This window comes from Crocodylus siamensis, chromosome 7 (assembly GCF_052110815.1).
Source record: "Crocodylus siamensis isolate JL-2025a chromosome 7, ASM5211081v1, whole genome shotgun sequence".
In the NCBI taxonomy this organism is placed as follows: domain Eukaryota; kingdom Metazoa; phylum Chordata; order Crocodylia; family Crocodylidae; genus Crocodylus; species Crocodylus siamensis.
In genome coordinates, this window is record NC_143401.1 from 75,238,624 (window position 1) to 75,246,123 (window position 7,500).

General features: G+C 37.2%; 1 protein-coding gene and 1 long non-coding RNA gene across 13 annotated transcripts in view; one reads left to right on the forward strand and one right to left on the reverse strand.

The window, feature by feature from the left end:
* Positions 1-7,500, forward strand: part of EBF3 (EBF transcription factor 3) — a 143,026-nt gene that overhangs the window by 60,115 nt on the left and 75,411 nt on the right. The gene's annotated exons all lie outside the window — the stretch shown is intronic.
* The window catches only part of LOC149859984 (uncharacterized), an 11,614-nt gene that overhangs the window by 1,087 nt on the left and 3,027 nt on the right, over positions 1-7,500 (reverse strand). The window contains exons 2-4 of the long non-coding RNA XR_016443653.1: positions 3,123-3,234; positions 2,893-3,009; positions 1,609-1,687 (exon numbers count right to left, since the gene is read on the reverse strand). This is a non-coding gene — a long non-coding RNA (uncharacterized LOC149859984). The remainder of the gene's footprint in view (positions 1-1,608; positions 1,688-2,892; positions 3,010-3,122; positions 3,235-7,500) is intronic.

The window sequence follows — 7,500 nt, forward strand, 5'->3', positions numbered from 1 at the left end:
TTCTCAAAAGTACTCTTGACAGTTAATACAGTGTAAATTATAATCTGGGGAAATGCTGCTTGTATTTGGCAGCAAATTGCTTAGATTCTGACTAAAGCTGCTTTTATTTTCCATCCCTTTCTTGTGGCCATCTATTCTAGTAAGGATCATTCAGTCCAAATTATTTTAAATTTACTCTCAGCCACTATGTAAATCATATTCTGGAAATCACTGTAGGAATCATTCCTGTATTCTGCACAACATTTGAGTATATAGGTATTAAATTAATAAAAAAGCACTACATAATATATGTCATAGTTCCGATTACGTTTTGCATTGTAGATAGTTTTCAAAATGGATCTCTAGAAGCTACAGGTTCATTTTGTACCAATGTAAAATGGAAAAAGGAAACAAAATAAAAAAGAACACACAAAAAATGCAAAACAGTTTCATCCTCATAAAACCAATGATATCTCTGGCAGAAGAAAGCACAGTTGAAGTGGAGTAGTTGGAACCTATAAATATACGCCGACATATACTCCTGGCAAAGCAGGCCAGTAATAATAAGAAATAAATTCTCTGGATTTAACTATTGTTTCTTCTTTAGAGAGAAAATCAGTTTATAAAGAAATATTTTTATATAACATAACCTGTCATGTTAAAGCTCAGCATGACCACTCTCTCCCCATTCCTGTAGATTCACTCAATTACTCCTCTAGGGATTTTCTTTTAAGCATCCCTAGGACAAATATATTGTTGCTACTCTATAATTTCAAATTGATTTGTGTCACTGATTAGCATTCATTCTGAAATAAAACCGGGAACAATTTATATAAAAAAGCAGATAAAATGAAACAGATTAATGGGTTAGTTGTAGGCAAACAACTTGGTGTTCTTACCTCAGTACACTTACTTGTGTAACAGTCATTGCCATTTTCCTAATGGGAAAACTTGTTTCCATATTGGATGTTGCCAGTGTACAACTATGATTTTTAGTGCTTTTTGGTATGTGGAAATATAATGTCATCTGCAAAATTACTACCTGGCATCCATCTGTAAGTAGAACTTCCAATTTGAAATCTGTAGGGGGTCTACTAAAGACAGATGGTAAGATCTATTTTTATTTAACCACTGTCAATAATACCATGACTAACACTTACAATAATACTTGACATAGTTATTTCTTAATGATTTGTGCTGCTATAATACCTGCATTTAAGGATATCACTGTGCTATAAAGGAATTAATTAAGTCTTCCAGCAGTTCTGTGAAATGGATTTATTTATACCCATTTTACAAATAGGTGAGTTGAAATAGTAAGAGGACAATGAACTAGCTCATAGTCACGTAGCATACACCATCACTCTCTCTCTCTCTCTCTCTCTCTCTCTCACACACACACACACACACACACACACACAAATATATCCACTTTCTGTGGTAAGATGTCTTTATTCTATCGGATCAGTTAATCCTCAAAGAGTTGAACAGTGGCTACAGTATAAGACTCATCTAGATACAGAGCATTTCTCTAACAGTTACCAAACAGTAGTATCTTAGCATAAAAACTTTATATTTAAAAGAGGAAAAGCTGCAGTAACCATCCTCTATCCAATAACAGATACTCACTTTTTTATTGGTGCCCATTTTGTTTCCAATTACTGATAATGAGATGTAGCCATCAAGACCAATGCCCTTAGTATTCTACCTAAGAAGCAATTATAGAAGAAATAGACTGGATTCACTATATTTAAGTTTCTTAACACTGTTTTTAACATCAAGGGACTGTGTGTGAAGATATCCTACTGACATGAACGGGTACTTGGCATTACAGAATGATGACTGGAACTTCACACAAAATAAGTTTAGTTAGAGCCAGAAGTGGAAAATACTGACTAGAGTTTATCCTTCTGTATCTTAAGGATGTGGTTCCTCCAATAAAAGCAACCTCAGATATTAATCTACATAGTCTGTATCCCAAATACTTGATATTAGATAAAAGGCCAAGTGCGGAATAGTGACAAATATCTGGACCTGAACTTGGCTTTTCTTGTAGCTGTTCCTCCTAGACCAGGGGTGTCAAAGATACAGTCTATGGGCCAGATTTGGCCCCCAGAACTGTATCATCTGGCTATCAGGGTTTCTGGAGAAGATGAAAATTCAGGAGTGGGGCCTGTTGCCAGATTCAGATGTACCACACTGGGGACATATGTTGGTGAGGGAGGAGTGTGTGATGGCTGCTTCCTTACATTGCCCACCCTGCTGCTGGGTCCAGATCTAGGCTGCAAGGATCCCTATGGTCTGGATCCAGCTAGGGAACTAAAGGAGTTTGACACCCCTTTCCTAGATGATAATGCATTATGCAGCTGAACAGAGAACACAGAAACGCTTCTTTCTCCTCCTCTTCCTTCCTTTTGGTAGCCAGGCAGATAGAAGAAGGTAGCTGCAAACAGCAATAACAGTTGGAGGTGAAAGAGAAGAGGGAATAGGATGATTTGTGGGGAGGGGAGGAAGAATCTGTAACCAACACATGCTGGCTCCCAGAAACCTGGAATTGAACTCTGCATTTTTTAATCTTAACATTCCCTTGTTCACAGCAAATAGTTGTGAAAACCACTGTTGAAGTAGGTGGTTCGCATGGAGGATTGTGGACTAACATTGCTGTACTTTGCTTAAGTGGAGATCTTTGCTATAGGCCTGAAGATTCCTACAACACTTCTGATGACCCAGAAATAAGGTTCAGTGTTGTTCTAGGATGGTGAACTTTTTAATTTCCAGTTTGAGGGGTTTTTTTTCCCCCAAAATGTAGTTACGTAGGAAATAAATGTGAAGAGAATATACAGGCTGAAACATTTAAACAATAACACGATCTCTGCTTGCTATGGTAAAGTCTGTAATTTCGTGATTACATACCACTTTTTCCTCTGTTTCATTCATGGAATCTAGAACATGGCAGGATTGCAGAGTGAGTCAGTCTGTTGTCTGTAGCATCCATTCTTCATTTATTGCTGTAGTGCTTGAAGCAGGGGCCTGCATGAAGAAAAGTACTGGTTCTGTGGTTAAGGCAGTTGCATATCGCCCTGAAATTGCTTACTTTGCCACAGATGTTTTTTGTGATGCTGGCTAGGTTACTTAAACCTTACTGTCACAAGTGGCCACATGTTCTGGATGTCCAACGTAAACACTTGGAAATTTGTTGAAGTCAATGGGAATTCATAAAGTTGTGCTTTGAATGTGTAACAGTCTAACTCCCCCCTGCAAAAAAAAAAAAAAATAACAACATGAAATGTCAGGCCCTAAGTGTCTCAGATTGGATACTCAGAATTAATGGATGCTTTCTGATAATGTTGGCAATTCTGACAAATCTTTGACAAATTTGTGTCTTTGTTCTACAGTTCCCAGTCTGTAGAATGGGGGTAATATCATCATTTCACAGGAGTGTTGAGAAGATATATTCATTAATGTTTCTGAAGCACTCAGATGTTATGGTGATGAGCAGCATGAAAACCCACAAAGAAATTAAAAATGTTATATTCAATGCAAAGTTGGAGTGGCATGCAGCATTTAAGACACAGGGCTATTCATTGAACAATGAGAACAAAAGATATACCGAAGCTGCTCATTCAGTGAGCGCTGTCCATCTTGTCCACTGAATGAGGCAGATGTCCCATGGAAAAATACTATGTGATCATGTTTTTAAGGCTTCATAGTACATATGCACAAGCGGGGTTTGAATTAAAATTGCACTGATATTTCTTAACTTGTGCATGGTTGATTTTATGATCTTAACATTCATTCAGTGAAAATAGTAATGAAAATGAGGAGTTTTTCATTTTGGAACACTTCTCTTGTATTAGATGTTGGGTTGTTTAAAAGTAAATTCACTATATAAAATAAAAACAGGAGTCAATGACATTTTCCTTCAAACCCTTTAATTATGATTTCCTAGTTGTGTACCTATGGGAATTTTTTAGAATTAAAATAAAATAACAGCAAAGAAATATAATAATTATAATACTAATTATTTAATCAAGCTTTGCCTATTAATGTAGAGATACCAACTTTCCAAGTGTCCACTATGAGACTAAATTACTTCGCTGTTGTTCTAGTTTGGCATTTATGGTAATTTGTCAAACCCGTATGCAGTAATGGATTGACTCATATAACTGGGGCTATAATTGCAGCTGTTAGGTAGGCCTTCTTTATCTTAGCCTGTCTGAGTCCCCCATTCCTGCATGATTTCTTGCTGTGCCGAAGCCATGTGTGTCTTGTTTTGTTTTAATACATTACTGACCCAGGGTCTCAGGTTACTGGGGTTCCTGTCATACATTTAGTTCCACTCTCATAAAGCATTGCAGAAAAAATGCTGTAACAAGGTAACAATCATTGCTCAATATACTAAGTATAAATGTCACAGTGTAAAACTTGACTTCAGGAGAAAGGGGGAAAAGGTAGTCGCTGAAAATAGTATAGTCTAAGCTCTTACTATAAGATTGTCTGTTATGAGGGCTTCTACTGCAGTATGCTGTACGTCTTCAACATCTTGTTTACCAATATTAACTGTCTCTTTACAACCAATACTTACTTCACTACGTGGGCTTAGTGTGTTTCAGTAGTCAGAAGAGCGTTCTTAATAAAGTGAAACAATCATAGTTTTCTGTTGTAACAAAGAATGCTCATCTGTTGGGCATAAAATCATTTTTAAAAACCTAACAGCATCTTTGAACTGAACAGAAAACTTCATCAACACGGATAAAGAAATAAAACCTACAATGTACTAAATAAATGTTTTAAATGCCTATTATTATATGATAGTATAATTACTGTGACACTTCATTCTTTTTAAAAGTGTCTGAAAATGACAACAGATGTTTCATAAACTTATCTTTTAATCTTTGGAAAACTTACATAATTGAAGAAGTTAACAGGTTGTTCACTTAATAGGGATCATCTATACAGGATTTTTTTAATAACTTGCTGGAAGGGGGAAAAGCAGTCTTGGCTAATATGAAGCATATTTTGCATTTATTATGGGAAAGAATTTTTCAGGTAGGAGGTGAAGAGACAATTTGGGAATTTTCGTTAGCTGAAAAACTGCATATTAAACATGAATTGTGATTTTCCATCTGGCCCTACTGGTTAGGAAGCTGCAGTTGGGCATGATCTTCACTGTCAATCAACAGTCCCCAACTGCGAGATGCAAACCTCATGACGAAGCCCACCCCAACTCATTAAACCAAAGCAAACTGTATGAAGTGCGCCGCTGTGTGATTTTAATATTTGGTGCATGTGACAGGATCATTTTAGTGATTTGCAGGATTTATCTTCTCTTAAAAGTACTGCCTAAGGCTACTCTAATTGGTAGGAAAGCAAATTCCCCCTTCTCCTCCTGTCACTCTTTGTTTTATTTACTGAGAACTGCCGAAACCTATTTACACAATAATGAGGATAAATCACCGTGATGCTTTCAACACAAAGAGAAATGTTGCGTGAGTTGAAAGCTGTACAATTAAAACTAAATTCCAAATATTTCTGAAGTGGTGTCTACAGTTAGTGATAGGGAAATAAAATTAAGACAAACTATATGACTGTATATTGCAGCTCATTCAGGTAGACATTTAAAACCTAAATTCTTGCAACGTTTTATGACAGACTATTCCATTCAAAACTGCAATTAAGTAAATGTGTGTATGTTGCTGTCAGTGGTCCAGATGTCCTCCCCCTCCAGACACATATGTGGAGAGGTCCTCAGCAGGCAGATCCTTCCCATTCTACGGGAAAGGGACTTCTGCTGCTTCCACAACAATGGTTTCCTCCCCAACCCTGGACCAGATGGAGAACTTTATACCTCCCAAGACTTATGTTAGGGTTAGTAGTTAAAAGTAGGTCAAGTATAAAGGAGTAATGGGCTACACAGATATTGGGTGCATATTGTTTACTATTTAGCCCTGTAGAAATTACCTGTCAAAGGTAATACATCTGAGGATAGCTGGTGCCAGGTGGCAGAACTTGTGCAGAGCTGACACTGTCTTCACTTGGGTCCTAAGGAACACGCCAAGTATGGGGACAGCTTCTCTGTGGTAGCATGTGCATAAGCATTAGCATCTAATAAGATTGCTATGCGCCCACCTTCTCACGACGTTCCACAAATAGATTTTACCCTGGGGGGTGACATTCTGGTGCAGTGTTTTTATTAAAAGAGAATGACCATTCATTTAGATCCTGAACCTGTACTTTCATGAAAAGCCCCACTGGGGTAGGGATCGTGTTTTCTGATGCTTGTGTACAGCACCTAGTTTAAGGTGCAGTATGTTTAAGGCACAACTGCAAAAACAGTAACATTTCTGAAGCTCTAGAATAAAGAATAACAAATCTTGAGAATGACACCTTTGATAGGTGGTATCATACTCGCATATTTCCTGGGCCATCACAGCAACATCACTCCAACAATACCTTTGATAAACATTTTGATTTACAAATAAATGTCAAATCCACCTAAACTTCTGTCTAGGGATTGCCTAGGCAGAATTAGTTAATTAGAGATATCTATTCTCATGTAACTGCACATGTGGATCTAGACCAGCTCACGTCCCCTGCATTAATACAAAAGTTACATTGGTTGAACTCCATTTTGGCATGGTACACAGTCTACTCTTGGAATTACAATGATGGAGATTTAGGTGAGATAGACAAACCTTTAGGCTTGCAGAAAAGCCAAGCTAATGAAACCGAGGGAATAACTTAAGCACACTTTTGCTGCATGAAAATAAAAAAAAAAATTTTTGTCTTATAGACCTGCATGTAGGATTTACAAGTAGATTACAATTCAATAAAAAACAAATTCTGAGTCTGGTTCTGTCATAACTGGTACATATTAATGGCTATACAACATATGGAAAGTCTTGGCGGTTTTTAAAAAAAATTATCAGCATATATAATCTATTACCTTTTTGTTTTAGAGAGATATTTCTAAAGATGTATTATGGAATAGCATATATCTTTCAAAATCCCAAAGTGAGCAGGATAATTATATCAAATACTATGTCCATTTTCAAGCAATTCACTGTGAGCAAAAGTATATGCAGTGCATTGCCATTGATCCCATTGATGTTGGAGTTGATTTCATTGTGACATTGACATTCATTTCACCTGCCAGAACCTGAATAGTTAAGTTCTTTTGTTTACATCTTGTGCCCATTGAAATCAGTGGCAAAACTCCCATTGACTTTAATGAGGCAGGATCAGATCCAATGGAGCAAAGTGAAGCAAAACAAGAAAAAAAGTGCAAACTGACACTCAGCAGCCTCTGCATACATCATATAGAGCAGCAACAGGAGAAGGTATTGCAGTCACTCCTCTTGTGACTTGGGTTTGCAGGAAATTGTGGCCACAGTGTAAAGGTGCATCTATAGTCCTCTTTCTGGCCCACCCCTGAAATAAAATTCTGCACCAGCCTTATAGCTATTGAAAGGAGTTTTATGCCATGCATTAGGTATGCAAGATGAATCTCACCACAGCTAT